General features: G+C 43.2%; 1 protein-coding gene across 4 annotated transcripts in view; it reads left to right on the top strand.

The window, feature by feature from the left end:
* Positions 1 to 19071, top strand: part of ATXN1 (ataxin 1) — a 379017-nt gene that overhangs the window by 248460 nt on the left and 111486 nt on the right. For all 4 annotated transcript variants that reach the window (XM_073678801.1, XM_073678804.1, XM_073678803.1 and 1 more), the window contains exon 5: positions 13873 to 13989. The gene's annotated coding sequence lies outside the window, so the exon portion shown is untranslated. The remainder of the gene's footprint in view (positions 1 to 13872; positions 13990 to 19071) is intronic.

Raw genomic sequence — 19071 nt, 5'->3', positions numbered from 1 at the left:
CCCGTAGCTTTGATATTTTTTGGTCAATTACGCAGTGTGAGGACTTGAATTTTGTGTAGATGTTTTTGGAAGTGTAGCAAGTGAAAAATGTCATACAGGTTAAATTATTTTATATTGTGATACATCAGACTTTTAGGAATGTGGCAACACAAAATGTGTTTATTTATTTATTTTTTTCAAATATCTTTATTTTAATGGGGGCAAAAGGGAGTGATTTGAATCTTCAAGTTTTTTACTTCTTTTATCATTTTTCAAAACTTTTTCTTTTTACTTTTTCTTTTAGCCTTCTTAGGGGACTTGATCCTTTGATCAGTTCATTACTTCCTTTTGTACTTAGTAATACAACTATTACAATATATAGCTAAAATGACAGACTCCTTTGAAGCACAACCTGTGGCTGGACATAACAGTAGTACTAACATAGCAGCCATGGAGGCCTTCACCGGGCCCTGTCTGCCCTGTAGAATGTAAACCCGCAAGCTCCCCCGGTACCTGTCTGTCACTATTAGTTTGTTCATTGTCATTTTGACTTGTGTTTTATATGTAACCTCTTCTCATGTGCAGCACCATGGAATCAATGGTGCTCTAAAAAAAGCGATAATAATAATGACAAAATATCGGACTATTCAACCACCTCTGTCAGAGATTGACGTGGCAGTTAAGAGGTTAACAGTAATGATAAAAGGTTTTTTTTTAGGCAGATTCCAGCTGTATAACACAGTCAACATCTGTCAGGTATTGTTGCAAGCCATCCAATACACCTGTATACTGTATGTAAGACAAATGTTGGGAAGAGGTTTACATACTTGCAGCATCTTGGGTTGCTGTGGGTCGGAACTGAGTTCTCTTCGCCCTGTGTCCCCTCCTCTATAAAGGACTGAGAGTGGAATGTGTAGTGTGATAGAGGATTTTCTATACTCACTGTTATATTGCCCATGGGACTGGAACCGACTTCAAACAAGACAGGAGATCTTAGATCCGGATTAACAGACTCACTTTTACTATGCAATTCTACACACGGCTGCATCATACAAATTATGACATGGTCTCTTGTTAGTGAAGTACGCTTGGTTATGTGCCTTCCCAGTGTTTGTCCTGTCCTGAGACCCATCATCTTCCACTTCCTCTGCGACCCAGCTGAGAATCTCCTCATGAGGGATATAGAGGCCTCCTTCTCAGTACCTCTGGTGGGCTGTAAGTCCAGGACTGTGCCAGCATCCAGATCGAGTATCAAACGTGTCCTCATTCTGTTCAGACAACTTGCAGTATTAAAACACTCTCTTCACCGCTGTATCTTCTGTTGGAATCTGTCTCCCTGTCTGTTCAGTCTTCCTCCTACACTTCACTCTCTCTTGTATGGAATCCACACTGGTCCCTTTCTATAGGGGTCGTGGACCCAGATTTCGGGTGTTCTTGTCATGGACTACACCCTGACTAGCTCTCCAACTAACTGTCTGCAACTGGAAATTGTATTCTATAAAAACTGTTCTAACCTCTCCCAGCTAATGATGCAACCCCTGAGTTTAACTATCTAATGTCTAAGTATTGTAATGTAAACTATATCCCTACCTATTATATGGTTCCCCTCTGGACAGACCTACCGCATCCCAGGGATGACCTTAGGCAAAGCCTATAGGAGAACCGGCATACAATAACGGTGTCACGCAAGGTGTGTGGAAGACTAAGTGCAACACAAAGGGAAGGGGGAAAGGGAGCCCAGACTGTAGGGAAAGGGGGGGAGTGGCGACCTCCTAGGCTGATCTGATATCACCCTGCCTCCACTAACGTCTCTGAATTGGTTCCTCACCACCAATCGCCGCACGTGAACCTAAACCCTGTATTTCCTTAGCGCTTGGCCCTGGATAGGGAAAGAGGGGGATGAGCACTAGTTGATCCCCACTGACAACTAAAGACAAGGGAGACAAACACGGGGAAAGTATCTTAGCTTTAGCCGACTTCAGAGAGAACTCCAAGCGTCCTCCTAACACCCAGAGCAGTCTGAGAGCTCCAAGCATTCACAAGCAAACATGTGAGTATAACCGGCGCCTCCCTACTGCAAAGTGAAACTATTTAAACACCCAGGTCGGGGTGTCAATTAGCAGGAAGGAGGTAGCTGCTGGGTCCTAGAGTGAAACAGCTAAGAAGGTGTCTGTAATGCCAAAGGAAGAGATCTTCTGCAACCAACTACAGGTCAACTGTCTGTCACATCTGACACACCCGTGACAAATGGCCATAGGGATAAAACATCACAAAACACTTTATCCAATAAACATAACGCATACATGTAACATAATGATTTAACTCAATTAACCCCGGTTGACTCGGCGTCTTCTCAGCCCGCCACCCTCCTACACCACCACCACTATATAAACCAGTATTTTTTGGGTGGAGTTGGGGAGGTTTCATAGAAAAAAATTGAAGAGTTAATCCATTTTATGAATGAAATGTTCAATCAGCACATGATGCATAGAAATTGAAGGGAAAATGTTGGTTTAGATGAAAAACGTTATCCATGTATTTGCACGTTATCAGTACCTGAAAAAAAAAAAACATGGCGGCCTATATGTCAACAAAAGGATTATTTGTAATGTAACACTCGATATGTGAACTGCTGTGTAGAGAAAAATGTGTTTCAGTGAACTTTCTCCCATGCCGACAAGAAATTCAGAATTTGCTTTGGAAAACTGTCGGATTCTATTTACAATTATTTATATAAATGAAAGACTTTGTAATAAAAGTAAACGGCTCCCAACGCTCACACAATGTTGCCCATACACAGTGTAAAATCTAAATCAATAGTTAGATCTTTGAAATTTTAGATGATATCAGTTATGCAGCTGCTCCAAGTAAATTGAAAGGTGCTGTGCAATAAAATAAATCTTTGTGTTATACAAACAGCCCCGCAAGTGCACATTGTGAAATAAAGTCTTCTTTATATTTTTTGTTTAGTCCTATGACCCTACTGAATGTGTGCAAAAGTTTTTAAATGCACATAACCCTTTCCTAGAGGAAGAGAGAAATGACTCTAATGACACCTGTTGGAAGTAGCAATCCTAAAAGTCAATATCAAACCAAAAGATTTGCCATACATCTTAGGATATAAACCCAATCCAGAACTTCCATTTGCAGGCACATGTTTCAGGGTTTTTGCCATCATCAGCAAAAAACAGGAGTTAACTATTAAAAATGTTTTTTTTTGCAAAAATGATTAAACTAGTTGCAAAGGGAATGTTAGAAATGCTTTTAAGAGGGCAGATAAAGCGCTCATCATGTGTTAAAAGAGAATATCTTGATGACTGGTTTTCTTTTATATTATTCACAGCAGAGCTCTTGAAAATAAAGAGGAATTGACACAGGAAATATATCAGATTAGTAGTTTATTGAAGAATATTAAAGATGAGGTCGATTGATCGAGGGTCGAGTTTGAGTCAAATTTACTGAAAGTCACGTTTTCTTGTGAATTTGAACGCTTTCACGATTCGCAAAAAAAAAAACTTGCCCGTCATCGTTTCCCGCACTGCTGGAGCATCAGAGAGCAAGCTTATGTCATTTTATGTGGCTGCACTGGCTTCCCCATAATGTCCTCCGTCTATGACATCTAGCGGATTATCATACCTTGTACAGTGGTGGTCAGTACCTGGGCCATCACAGATCCGTGCATCCCAGTGGAGCTCAGTTTATATGGCAAAGCTGTTTTCCATCTTCAGAGTCACTGGGTATGTGTCTCTCTCCTGTAGAGTGTAAGCTCTTATAGTCAGCGGGGTGCTCTCTCTCCCTTTCAATTTGTAAGCTCTTATGGTCAGCGGGGTCCCCTCTCTACTGTAGAGTGTAAGCTCTTATGGTCAGCGGGGTCACCTCTCTACTGTACAGTGTAAGCTCTTATGGTCAGCGGGGTCCCCTCTCTACTGTAGAGTGTAAGCTCTTATGGTCAGCGGGGTCACCTCTCTACTGTAGAGTGTAAGCTCTTATGGTCAGCGGGGTCCCCTCCTGTAGAATGTAAGCTCTTATGGTCAGTGGGGTCCCCTTTCTTCTGCAGAGTGTAAGCTCTTATGGTCATCAGAGTCCCCTCCGGTAGAGTGTAAGCTCTTATGGTCAGCGGGGTCCCCTCTCTCCTGTAGAGTGGAAGCTCTTATAGTCAGCGGGGTGCTCTCTCTCCCTTTCAATTTGTAAGCTCTTATGGTCAGCGGGGTACCCTCTCTACTGTAGAGTGTAAGCTCTTATGGTCAGCGGGGTCACCTCTCTACTGTACAGTGTAAGCTCTTATGGTCAGCGGGGTCCCCTCTCTACTGTAGAGTGTAAGCTCTTATGGTCAGCGGGGTCCCCTCCTGTAGAATGTAAGCTCTTATGGTCAGTGGGGTCCCTTCTCTCCTGCAGAATGTAAGCTCTTATGGTCATCAGAGTCCCCTCCGGTAGAGTGTAAGCTCTTATGGTGAGCGGGGTCCCCTCTCTCTCCTATAGAGTATACGCTCTTATGGTCAGTGGGGTCCCCTCTCTCCTGTAGAGTGTAAGCTCTTATGGTCAGCGGGGTCCCCTCTCTCCTGTAGAGTGTAAGCTCTTATGGTCAGCAGGGTCTCCTCCTGTAGAGTGTAAGCTCTTATGGTCAGCAGGGTCCCCTCTCTCTTGTAGAGTGTAAGCTCTTATGGTCAGCGGGGTCCCCTCTCTCCTGTACAGTGTAAGCTCTTATGGTGAGCGGGGTCCCCTCTCTCTCCTATACAGTATACGCACTTATGGTCAGCAGGGTCTCCTCCTGTAGAGTGTAAGCTCTTATGGTCAGCGGGGTCCCATCTCTCCTGTACAGTGTAAGCTCTTATGGTGAGCGGGGTCCCCTCTCTCTCCTATAGAGTATATTCTCTTATGGTCAGTGGGGTCCCCTCTCTCCTGTAGAGTGTAAGCTCTTATGGTCAGCAGGGTCTCCTCCTGTAGAGTGTAAGCTCTTATGGTCAGCAGGGTCCCCTCATGTAGAGTGTAAATGTGACACCCCAGGGGTCTGGTTGCCACAGTGATAGAGATATTACGTCTGAGAGCAGGTGGGAGGTCCTTTGGTCAGGGATCCTGTGCATGCCACACCTCCTGCCCAGTCTTGGGAGGGGAAGGACTTCCCCTATATAAACCTGGGGCTGAGGCAGGGTAGGGAGTTCTGAGAGGAGAAGACAGGGAGCAGAGCTGCTCTATGGGCTCTGCTCCACAGGCAGGCCCTGTCCAGGGGCCTGAGCCTGGAGTCAAGGAGAGTAGAGACAAGAAACAGCAGAAGCATTACTACTACGAGTCAGGGGCTGGCAGCTGCAGAGCTCGCCCTGACTGAGAAGCTTTCTTACCGGACCCGGCGTCCGAGGCTGTGGGGACTAACTCTTACCCAGCAGCAGAAGCCGACCGGCAGGGGATTTCAGGTCCTCAGGCCCAGAAACCCGAAGGCACGGTCACACGCGTGGGACCAGCACCGCCATCGTGGAGCGGAAGCCATTAGAAGGCCCCGAGTCACCGGCCATACGGGTGAGCACCACACGGTACACTCAGGGACGTGGGCTACTTATATCCGCTTCTAGCAAGGTAGCCAGAAGAGTGCAGTCAGTTTGGGAGGCCTACAACTCCGCCTGGCCAGGGGAGATCCCATCTGCTCAAGGACTGACCAGGCCCCGTTCACTAGCAAGTACTCCGGGAGGGTCTATCGTTGTTACCAGTAAAGACCCTGAATTACACCGCACCGTCTCTGAGTGGTTCCTGCTACCCCCATCATCCACATCTGCTGCCCTGAGGCCATACCCCTCCCGTTGGGGGTTATACCATCTACGCTGCACCATCCATCCACCGGCCTCAGCGGACTGTCCTGCAACGGCAGCTCCATAGCTGCATTCAACGGGTGGCGTAGTCGTCCTACATCTACCGCTGTTACATCGCCCCTCAGTTTGACTCCCTGGGCACGGACCGGGTCGCCGCTACGAGACAACCCTCAAGAGATCCGGCTCCGGGTAAGCTCCTGCGTGCGCAATGCAGCGCGACACAGGCCCAGGGGCGCGTCAACTTTGGCGTAGTCGGCAGGATTTCGTGCCCGCAACCACCGGGTACTGCGTGCCTGAAAAAGAGACTTTTCAAACTTACCTGTGGTGAAGATTCCCGCCATCCGGCGCCATCTTCAGCCTTCTTCCCGCCATCGGTGAAGTTTCCCGCCATCCGGCGCCATCTTCTGCCTTCTTCCCGCCATCCGTGGAGTTTTCCCGCCATTGGACGCCATCTTAAAGACGCCGCGCGGGAAGAAGAGGGGCGTGGACTCCGAAAGCGCGCGAGAACTGAAGCCCCGCCTCACGTCCGAACGTTGCGTAAGGTCCTGGAAGGAGCCCAGCAGACGCCGACGTCACAGGAGCGCGACGGAAGGTCCTCAACCCTGACGATCCACTGCGGAGCCGCGGCCTACGGAAGAGGATCATCGCAAGGTAGGCCACGGTCCACTAGGGGGGAGGAGGACACCAGGAACGGACAGCAAGATGGCGAACCGGCAGCAGACTAAGCTGCCCAGCATCGGCAGCGCCCCAGCCGTCGCGGGCCCCGACCAGCACCAGGAGAAGACGCGTGACGCAGGAGCGGTCACGGGAGCAGGTAAGAGGAGTCTCCCTGTCCCGGACGCTGCCAGCGTCAGCCTGCTCCCGGGCCCCCTGGTGGAGCCGCTGACCCCGGGCGCTGCGAACACCGACCTGCTCCAGCCCCCGCAACAAGCCCTGCGGCCGAGCCCTCCAGCCCTGGGCACCGCCACCACCAGCCCGCGCCCAGGCCCAAAGTCGCACTCTCTGACCCCGGGCGTCATCAACGGCGACCCTCTCCTTGCCCGGTCGCAAGGCCTAGTGAACCAGGGCGCCGCTGTTCCAACAGTGCCCTCTACTTCCAAAGCACCCCCGGCCTGGTCGCAAGGCCGAGTACCCCCGGGCGCTGCCGCCCCTACGGCGCCCTCAACCTCCACAGTGCCACCCCTGGGCGCAGATCTTTTCGCACAACATGCCAGCCCGGACGGGCACCGCGGACGTGATCTCTATCCGGGTGATGTGGTTACCTTCACCCGGCATAAGGGTGCCAAAGGACTGTACGCCCTCCATGTACACCGTCTGACTGAGGAGGAGCTGCAGTACTACCAATACGAGGAAGGCCAAGAGGACCCGGACGGGTCTGAAGCCTACACACAAGAAGGAGCAGGAGGATGCCGTTACTGAAGTACGGTAAAGTGGAACTGTACATAGTTACCCGTAGGGGTACTTGTGTTGCTAATTAAAATATGGTCCCCGTTGGGACAAGTGTGAACTGTTCCCGTGTGTCCCCTATCCTTAACCAGGCTGAGGACTGTGAGCAGCCATCCCATCTCCCCACAGGCTGAGGACTGTGAGCAGCCAATCCTTATCCCCACTGGCCGAGGACTGAGAGCGGCCATATCTTGTAAATATTATGTGTTTCCAGTTATTTATAGGAGTCCTTGGTGGATTTACCGGGAATCCTTTGTACAGTTAGTGGAGCGTAACCCAGGATGGACTAAAAGACTGTTAAGGACTCGGGGTAGGACAGACCCCTACCTGGTTACGTCTCCCTGTTTTGGTGAAATGGACACCTTGCTTTTCAAAACTGCACCCGGTTGCGGACACGCCGTAACCATCTTATGTGTTTTTCTTATTGTATTGTTATTGTTATACCTTGTTATGTTTTTCTAAAAAAAATATGTTTAGTCCCGGAGTAGTAAATTTCACTAGGGGGGAATGTGACACCCCAGGGGTCTGGTTGCCACAGTGATAGAGATATTACGTCTGAGAGCAGGTGGGAGGTCCTTTGTTCAGGGATCCTGTGCATGCCACACCTCCTGCCCAGTCTTGGGAGGGGAAGGACTTCCCCTATATAAACCTGGGGCTGAGGCAGGGTAGGGAGTTCTGAGAGGAGAAGACAGGGAGCAGAGCTGCTCTATGGGCTCTGCTCCACAGGCAGGCCCTGTCCAGGGGCCTGAGCCTGGAGTCAAGGAGAGTAGAGACAAGAAACAGCAGAAGCATTACTACTACGAGTCAGGGGCTGGCAGCTGCAGAGCTCGCCCTGACTGAGAAGCTTTCTTACCGGACCCGGTGTCCGAGGCTGTGGGGACTAACTCTTACCCAGCAGCAGAAGCCGACCGGCAGGGGATTTCAGGTCCTCAGGCCCAGAAACCCGAAGGCACGGTCACACGCGTGGGACCAGCACCGCCATCGTGGAGCGGAAGCCATTAGAAGGCCCCGAGTCACCGGCCATACGGGTGAGCACCACACGGTACACTCAGGGACGTGGGCTACTTATATCCGCTTCTAGCAAGGTAGCCAGAAGAGTACAGTCAGTTTGGGAGGCCTACAACTCCGCCTGGCCAGGGGAGATCCCATCTGCTCAAGGACTGACCAGGCCCCGTTCACTAGCAAGTACTCCGGGAGGGTCTATCGTTGTTACCAGTAAAGACCCTGAATTACACCGCACCGTCTCTGAGTGGTTCCTGCTACCCCCATCATCCACATCTGCTGCCCTGAGGCCATACCCCTCCCGTTGGGGGTTATACCATCTACGCTGCACCATCCATCCACCGGCCTCAGCGGACTGTCCTGCAGCGGCAGCTCCATAGCTGCATTCAACGGGTGGCGTAGTCGTCCTACATCTACCGCTGTTACATCGCCCCTCAGTTTGACTCCCTGGGCACGGACCGGGTCGCCGCCACGAGACTACAACCCTCAAGAGATCCGGCTCCGGGTAAGCTCCCGCGTGCGCAACGCAGCGCGACACAGGCCCAGGGGCGCGTCATAAGCTCTTATGGTCAGCGGGGTCCCCTCTCTCCTGTAGAGTGTAAGCTCTTATGATGAGCGAGGTTTTCACTCTCACTCCTCTTTCATGTGTATTTTCTGAGCAAATCCAAGTTTTCCACTATTGAGATTAAAGTTTTTTGCCATAAATCAAATTTCTGGAGAAAATTCATCGAAGTCAGCAAATTAGAATTTCAAAAGATCCCCTCATCTCCAATTAATGCCCTTTATTTGCTGAAAAAAAGACATTGGCAAAGATTATTTTCGCTAAGAAGCATCTCTAGAAATCTAAGAAAATGTCATGAGAAACCATTGATGGACCCTTCCAATGGTCTATTTTTTACTTTTTTGGAGTATTTATACTTTTTGGAAGTAATATTATACACAAATATTGGTCTATTACCAATTATTTTCCCTTATGGGTAAGAGGCCTTTGAATAATAATTGAGCACACAATGGGACATTGTATTCCCTACAACATGAGCAGAATACAGGTGCCCTCTGCCCTTATCAGCACATTTAAAATTCTGTTGAGACAAAAGCACAGGAATATAGTTTCCCTCTGTATTATCTGCATCAATCCTATTTCTATTTGGGTATAGTATTTTAGTGAATTGCAGATCTTTTCACCCAAAAAATGGGATATAAATTTATTGGTAAATATTGTAAATGATTGTTGGGTAAACCTGAGCAAAGAAATTACATGATGGTTTTCAACTCCAGAAAAATGCAGTAAATAATGGACACCAAAAGCAACAATACATTTTCTATGGTGTTAAAGAGGCCGCTTCTAATAAGCATGTTCTCAGGAGCAGCTCCTAGAATTATACACGTTTGGTGTTAAGTATTTTCATGCCATACTCATCCGGTTAATTCATTTTGTTAGGAGTGTGTACTGTACGTCATGGATTCGTTCCTGGAAGCTTTGTAGAGCTGGGTATATAATCGCTATAAATAAGTATTGCGTTTACAACAGTAGCATAGATCAATAGATATCGATCAGTATATGAATGAGGATTGATATAACATGTATAATATAAAGTATTCATTGTCATGAGGCTGATCAGAGTTCCTGTATGTAGGAGATATTTTTATTGTTGAGCATCAGATGCAGTCTCATTACCATATCACTTACAATGTCAGTTTTGTCAAATTTCACTCTTTTTTCTTCATTTTTCTCCGAACGTGTCATGCAAAGCTTTGACCTCTGTAAAGCTTCAAGATTTGTTGGAATATTTCCGCTCTATCACTGTGGTGCCAGCGTTCACTTCTCAGTGCTGATTCCCCCCTATGGTTCTCCTGCTTTTTGAGAGATTTTAAAACTCGATTATTGTAAACTCCCAATAATTCTCATGTATCAGTTTGACAAAAAGACAATGTGTCATGTGATAACTAAGGCAATTGATTGTCTGAAGCCGTCACTTGCTGACTGCTTGTAAAAAAAAAAAAAAAAAAAAAGACTTGAAGGTCCACCAGTGCTTTGGTGCTGGATCAGCGAAGGCGTGAATGTGAGTACTGGGGTTTTTTGCATTGTTTTGTAGCATTTGATACCTTTTTCCCCAACTGGATAATTCCTTTAATAATTATTTTTAGAAATATCATAATATAGATTAATTATCCAGCTATCTTCTTTTTGCACCTACTGTAGATGCTCTTCTCTATAGAATTACTGTTACTCTTAATTATCGCAACCCTTACCAACTCTATGGGGCTCTATACACAGTAGATAGCTGTCAACTGAATAATGAATGGTTCTGCGGCTATCTATCCTTAGACCGGATCAGTTGCTCTGCTAAGTGCACCTGTGAGAGAGCCACTGTAGACTACTCTGGAGGCTTATCTCACTTAAAAAATGATCGGCAGTCCAAAATTAGACATGCCAGATTCTTACCACCCCTGACATCACCTGTCAGGAGAGATCTGGGATGCACCCATACATATTAGCTTGCCCACTGAGCCCATCAATATGGGGGCTTAAGGTTCGAAATTGACAATAGTCTGATACAAAGAGAGATAAAGCAGAAAAAATGAAATTGCCTGAAAGTAGAGAATGACATAAGAATGACATAATAATATCATAATTATCATATCACTACCATATTACCATATCGAGGACGCACATCCTTTTAAAGTTTTCTGCTGACATCGGTGGGCCCCCGACTCGCGGGGCCCGGTTGCAGTCGTGACCGCTGCTACCGCTGTCATTGTGCCGCAGCTATTTGCTAATTCTAATGAAAATTAGGCCTTTACTAATTTTTCTTTAAAGTGGTTGTACCACTAACAAAAGTTTCTTTTAATCAATAGACCTTGGAATAATAATAATTTCCACAATTGGATGTTTTTAAATAAAGTGTACCTGTACTGAGATAATTGGTCTGATCATACCACAGCTCCTGGGCAGGGGAGGAGGCAAAAGAGTATACAGTATACACTATACACATTAAGTCATGTGACGGGTCACGCGACCGCTGACGTCGGCGGTTGCGTGACCTGTCATATGACTAAATGACGTCATGGAAGGTCCTTTCACACCACCGCGAGCCATACAAGAGACCGGAAGCGAGACCGGACGCAGCGGAGAAAAGACGGCGGGCCATCAGAAGGAAAGTATAATGTTTTTTATTTTATTTTTTACCATTTTAAATCTTTTTTTCAACTATTAACTTGGTCACATTATATAAATCCATGCCAGTTGCATGGATTTATATAGTGTGACCAAGTTGTCAAGCACTTTCCAAGTGATGCTAAAATCGCTTGGAAAAGCGCTTGTCAATCTGCATGCGGAAATGCATGTGAAGAACGCTTCACATCCGCATGTCCCTGGCAGGAAAACGCATGTACAATCCACATGCGTTTTTTCTGCCAGGGAGATGCAGAAACGCTCAGGAAAAATCTGGAGCATTTCTGCATCGTGGGCACATAGCCTAAGATTATCTCAGCACAGGAACATTTTATTTAAACACATCCAATTGTGGAACTTATTATTATTCCAAGATCTATTGATTAAAATGAACTTTTGTTAGTGGGAAAACCCATTTAAAAGGAATCTGTCACCAGGGTTTTGCTACACCATCTAAGAGCAGCCTGATGTATTGGCGGAGATCTGATTATAGCAATGTGTCACTTATTTGGCTCCTTGTTGCAGTTTTGATAAAATCACAATTTTATCTGCTGTAGATCTACCAGTTCTCTGAATGCTGAGCTCTGTATATCTCCGCCCACACCACTGATTGAGAGATTTCTGTGAACACTGTGCATAGGCAGAAAGCTGCCAATCAGTGATGGGACGGAGTTATGCAGAGATCATGAATGTGGAGGACTACATGGTAGCAGATTTACTAGTCCTCTAGTGATAATCTCTTGCTGATAAAACAGTTATGTTATCAAAACTACAGCAAGCAGCCCTGTGAGTGACAGATCGCTGGAGTCAGGGTCTCTGTCTCTAAATTATGTTGCTCTCAGATTAGGTGGCAAAAACCTAGTTACAGATTCCCTTTAACTGGCAGCTATTTCCATGACTCCACCATTAGTAATGGGAAAGGGAAAATTAGCCGGCTACCAGGGGTTTAGTATCCAAAGGATCAAACAGGTTGAAATACAGCCTGCTCATTCTCTTTTCCCTGCCATCTGGCAGTGGGGGGCAGTCAGGAGGACCCCATACATATTAGATCATAGGATCATAGGCCAATCTAGATTATCTGGTGTATGGCATGGAATAGCAGCCACTTGATATGTATGCCTTTAATTGAAAGTAAAGCAATATGGAATGAGTTTTGGAGTTAATGTATTCAAAGAACAAATGCACTTTCTATAAATGTGCTAAGATTAACAAAAGGATTGTTAGAGCAGAAGCAGAGTGTATTTCCTTTTGACAGCATGCTGCTGATTATATTTAGACACATGGATGCTCCCTCCTGCTTTGCTTTTTTAATGTAGATTTATCCAAATTCACTATTTAGAATTTTACAAATGTAGAAATTGACATCAGAGCAATGATTTTGTCAAGCAAATTTCAAATAACATTAATAGCATATAAAGGTATATATGCCATAGAGTCAGCCAAAAAAATGGTATGAAGGTCATGAGTATGGGGAGAATGCAGAGTCCTCCTGATGGCCCTAACCTTTCTTCTTATAACCTATATCAACGTGTGTTGAATTCCTCATATCTACCATCATACCAACATTACTAATCAAGTGAGGAGAAAAGAACAGAACCTGTGAATTTTGGCAGGGTGATCGACCATCTAATGTTTATGGGTGAAATAAAGGTTGGCATTTTGAAATAAAATGTCCGATCCTTCTGTTCTCCATGGCAGCCTGCATTCTTCCCTTAGAGACCATACATATTTTCTCAACCGTGCTATGTGTTCATGCGTAAGGTGGTGTTGAAAACACAGCTGGGGCAAATGTTCTAATGTGTGTGGGCATCTTTAGTCTACAGGCCTATAGGACGTCATCCTTTAGGTGTGTGGAGAAAAAGATTCTTTCTGCATTCACTTGAATGTGGTCTGCTGTGGTCCTGCTGCCTCCTGTAGTCCTGCTACCTGCTGTGGTCCTGATAATGAAAATTACCGTAACTCCTTAAACCAAACACTTATTATTGTAACTTTTTACAAGATACCAAGGGAGAAGCAGGAGTGATGGCATTTCACCTGACATCTTTCCTTCCTTTGTCATTGGATAAGGACTAAATAAAATGACATTATCTTCTGTTCAATGACTCCACAGGATACAATGATGTGAAATGAAATGCATAGCAATTATCATTTTTTTAAACCACCATTAATGAAAATAAAAATGCTTTAATCCTATATATTTGATGAGAAATATGCTGTGAAAGATCTTCAATGAAAGGCTTACATCACATGCTGTTGGGTACACAATGTGCAGGGCTAGAATAGCAGGCAAAATAAATAAGGGCCTTTTTTGTGTATTATCCCTCAGCTTTCGCTGATGGATTTCATATGGCTGTGAACTGCACTTAAGGTCTCATATTCAAAAACGTCATTAAAATGCATTTGGTCAGTCGAAAGCTGTGCTAATATGTTAAGCAATTAAATGTAGTTATCTCCTATGTTTCTTTTCTTTAGGTATTTATTTATGTGAATAAAGAGGGTGCTGGAGACTACTGGGAGAGACTTAACCATTACTGTTACTGGGAAGGATAGCCTAGCGGAAACGTCTACAGACCTGCCACAGTTAATGCTGTAAGTTACCTGGCTCACGTTTTTAGAAGTATACCTTTTTTTTTTATTTAAGCTTTTGGACATCAGTGTAATTATAACTGATTTAACCTTTCTTTTCTTTGACTATTCTTTGGAATTACATGAATGTTTAGTTTCCTTTTATTTATTTTTTTGTTAAATGTATTAAGCCTTGATGAGTTTTTGTAAAACACTACGAGGAGTGGGATTTATATAAACTAGCAACCTAATTAGACATAATGTATGTTTTCTTCCCTTTTCCCTCATTCTCACTAATGGCAGATATTTCTACAGCATAGCCATAACCAATGGCCAGACCTGACCATAAGAATTCTACATGGTTCCTTCTGATATTCTGGGAAATTATAAAAAATTGTCAATTAAAATATGCCGTTAATTACGCTGTCTATTCACACATGCCTGTCATAGTCTACCCCCCTAATGCTTTTTGTGGCATATCTACATATCAATATATAGTGCAAATTCGCTTACATCCATACCCCATCTTAGCTTTTTGGTGAACTGGGTACACATCCAATTACAGGATATATATGTAAACCACAATTGGATGTTTACCCGGTTTACCAAAAAGTAAAGATGGGGCATATATACAGTACATATAATGATATATATTTTTTTATTTATATGTATATATGAAAGTGTTGTATAAATGTATAAATATCTATAATTAATAATATAATATAATTCTAAGTAGATAAGGTATGGAATAAATAGCATATTTCTAGGTAGAAGTTGACATTTCAATTATATGGTTAAATACGTAAAAACTATGACAGAATACTTACCTGTGAGGTCCAACTTGTAGTGTGAACGCTAAAAATAGTAGTTCACAATTTAGCCTTAAATTCTGAAGTTATTTTAGCTTCATATATCTATAGTTTTACACTTTATTGTGAAAATAGTAATAATCCAATTACCGGTATCTTCAATTTCAAAAATTTCTATCTATAACCAATGAGTTATGCAAAAAAGTCATAAATTTGGCCACCCCATAGACATAAGAGTCAAGGTAAACTATGATTTTTTTTTGTGATTTTCGAGATCCTGGTCCTCGAACCCCTACTTTAGTGAAGTGGTGGTTGAGCGCGCTGCTATGTTGCTCTATTCAGAATTTATTGAATTGTCTGCAAGAGCCTAACGCTGTGGATAGGTATTAAATTGTGACCGTGACACAACCCTTTAACTCCATTATCAGAGTTGCCAAGCATCCATGAACTCATGGACAGACTGTAAGTAATGTACAGTTGCTTTTGATCGGAGGCAGCAATCCATACACATTAAAATGAAATAGTCTTACTTATTATATTTTCCTTTCAATGCAGGGAGGGAGATAAGTGGCACTATTATATTGGCATTATGCTATAATTAAATGAAAACTACATTTGGTACAATATTGTAAAAGTGGTTCCCTGAAAATAGGAAAAAAAATAAAGGAAATGTAATTATCAATAACTCCATAAATACAGTATTTTTAAATAGCAAATCACAATCATTTTGCAAAGGAAGGTAATTTTATAAAACTAAAATGGCTACCACCTTGTTAAACTGACAGAAACCTGTCATAGAAAGTTAGGACCTGTGCGTGTGTGCATGTGCAGCAGGAAATTCTGCTTTTCCCCTTCATGTGTTGGAAGATGTGCTCCCAGTGGATATTCTGACTTAATGCTTGAGATACCATCAGTGCTGAGGTAAGAAGAAGCTGTTCATACTGCTGTTCATCCTGTATTACTGATCTAATATTGGAGATATCAGAGGTGCTGAGGTAAGATGAGGCTGCTCACACTGCTGTTCATCCTGTGTATCTGATCTAATACTGGAGATAGTAGGGGTGCTGAGGTAAGATGAAGCTGATCACGCTGCTGTCCACCTTGTCTTTCTGATCTAATATTGGAGATACTAAGAGTACTGAGATAATAAGATGCTGCTCACACTGCAGTCCACCCTGTCTTTCTCATCTAATTCTGGAGATACTAGGAGTGGCACTGGTGAGATAATAAGAGGCTGCTCACACTGCTGTCCACTATGTCTTTCTCATCTAATACTAGAGATAATAAGAGTACTTAAATATTAAGAGGATTCTCACACTGCTATCCACCCTGTCATTCTCATTTAATACTAGAGATACTAAGAGTACTGAGATAATAAGATGCTGCTCACACTGCAGTCCACCCTGTCTTTCTCATCTAATTCTGGAGATACTAGGAATGGCACTGGTGAGATAATAAGAGGCTACTCACGCTGCTGTCCACCCTGTTTTTCTCACCTAATACTGGAGATACTAGGAGTGCTGAGGTAAGAAGAGGCTGCTCACACTACTGTCCACCATGTCTGTCTGATGTAACACTGGAGATACCAGGGGTGCTGAGATATGAATAGGGCCCTCACTTTACTATTCACTCTGTGTATGTGATCTAATACTGGAGATGCCAAGGGTGCGGAGTTAAGAAGAGATTGCTGGAACTGCTGTCTAGCCTGTTTTTCTGAATTACTGGTTTCTGTCAATGTACCTAGGTGGTGGTCATTTTAATACTATAGTGTTTACTTCCCTAGACAAAACAATTGTGATTTTCTAATTAAAATAATTTAAGAATGTATTTATAATGACATTTCCTTTAGTTATTTGGGTTTTTTTCTTTCTTGTTATAGGAAAATAATGTAAAATAAATAACAGTTGTTAAAAAGATCATGACAATTCATGATTTTTAGTTATGCTAAGTTGTCTAGAAAAATAAGAAAAAAACAAAACTGAAGCTGGCAAACCTATCAAACACGTGTGGGTACATTATGACCTATGTCTCAATAACCCCTTATCTGATGAGGAAACAGGTCACTACTTTTCACAAAGTCAGCACACTCATTTTCTTCTGCTGTGAACATCCATAATTTTGTTCTGACACACCCATTCACAGCAGAGTGGCTCTTGTTGCGTGAGATGTGTACAGTAGTTTAATATCGGGCAGCATGGTGGCTCAGTGGTTAGCACTGCAGCCTTACAGTGCTGGGGTCCTGGGTTCAAATCCCACCAAGGGCAACATCTACAAGGAGTTTGTATGTTCTCCCTGTGTTTGCGTGGGTTTCCTCCCACACTCCAAAGACATACTGATAGGGAATTTAGATTGTGAGCCCCAATTGGGACAGAAATGATTAGTATGTAAAGCGCTGCGGAATATGTTAGCGCTATATAAAAATAAAGATTATTATTAAGGCAGATGTGTTACTAGAGTTCACAATACAAACTGCATACATTAATGAACAGACACTTAGACCTGATAAGGTTAGTGTATTTACTCTGAAAGGATGATTGTAAAGTCAGAATGATTGTAAAATCCTTGGATTAAAATTAATATTTTATGAGTCGAGCTAAAGTGAGGGCTATGGTTCCAATGTCTATCATGTTCTGAAAAAATACCTAAAAAGGATACCAAGGGACTGATTCAGTACATTCGTTTACATTTAGTGCTTTTTGCCTATTTTTCATGCACACCTTATTCTTCTTTTAATTCACAATTTTTTAATAGTCTATTTTATATGTGTTCTCCTGTTTTTTTTTTTGTTTTAATGTTCGCCATTGTGCATAAGGTTTGGGGTTTCCAGATGTTTTCGTCTAATTCATCAATTGCAGCTTTTTTTAAATTTTGGCGCAAATGTACTGCAGTCGACCCTTGGAGTGATTATATGTATGATAGACATTTTGGTGCAGATTTTGCGACATTTAGCGGAACATGTCACTTGCCACGCTAAAAGGTCGTCAAACACGTTCAAGACAAAAATAAAGAGCAGTTTTGATTGTGCACAAAATGCATGAACCATGTGCATCACTTTGAAGAATTTGGCGCAAAAAATGACAACTAATACCACAAAGCAAAAAAATTAAAAGTTACTTAAAAAAAGGCAAATGATGAATTTTACCCAAAGTAAATGAAAATTTTGCAATACTATAATCACTTTATTTGATAAACTCATAAAACGAATGAATAAAAAGCACTTAACAGTCACAAGGAGTGCAGTTGGGTGAGTAGAGCAGGAATAAGTAACAGCAAATTAATAAATACAATGGATCGAGGCTGGACAGTATCAGTAATACGATAAATATGACAAAACCCAAGACAAAAACCCTGCAGCAAATAAATACCAACAGTACATGGTTAACATAGGGTACTTGGTTAACATAATTAAAAAAAAATGTAAAAGCCATTCCACGTCACGGTGACCCTATTCGGGATGGTCCTAACCTCTAATATTAAAACCTTACTATATGTCTAATGACGTATGTGTGAATAAGGGCTGAGAAGGACCGAGGCATATGGTAAGGTTTTAACATTAGAGGTTAGGACCGTCCTGAATAGGGTCACCATGACATGGTGGGATGGCATTTACATTTTATTGATCCTAATTTTTTTTTACCTTAGTACCCTATATTATTTTCATGCATTATTGCTATTTATTTACTGCAGGGTATTTGCTCATTTTGTTTTTTGTCTTGGGTTTTGTCTGTTTAGTGGCCAATGTGAACATGTGCCTACACGCTGCATGCACACCAACTTATATTTCAGTTCATTGCTCTTGGTTTCTGCTCCAAAACGATAAATATGGTAGCCTAAAAGTTCAAACACTGACAGTCAATTCCACAAGAAATAAATGTGTGTGTTTTTGAATTCATTTACATTAACCCCTTGGTGTAACAGCCAGTCTTGGCCTCTATGCCAGACCATTTTTACTTTTCTGTTGTCACGTTCCAGTACCCTTTTTATTTTTATGGCAACATAGACATATTAGGGCAATTCTGCCACTATTTCTTGCATTTCAAATTTTAAGCTATTCACCATGCTGCACGAATAAAATGTTAATTTTATTCTTTGGATCAGCATGAATATGGAAATACCAAATTTATATAGTTTTTTTATGTTCTATTACTTTTGTACATTGAAAAAAAAATTAGTTTTTTTTGGGCCGCCATATTTTGAAAGCCATACGTTTCACAATTGCCCGTCAGCTGAGCTGTATGTGGGGTTATTTTTTGCGTGACATGATGTAGTCATTAGTGCTATTTCTTGGCGTACTGTT

This window comes from Phyllobates terribilis, unplaced genomic scaffold, assembly GCF_046119375.1.
Source record: "Phyllobates terribilis strain yellow unplaced genomic scaffold, ASM4611937v1 Scaffold_4__5_contigs__length_816908805, whole genome shotgun sequence".
Taxonomy (NCBI): domain Eukaryota; kingdom Metazoa; phylum Chordata; class Amphibia; order Anura; family Dendrobatidae; genus Phyllobates; species Phyllobates terribilis.
Note: the sequence above shows the minus strand (reverse complement) of the source record. Positions and strands in the feature narration are given on the sequence as shown.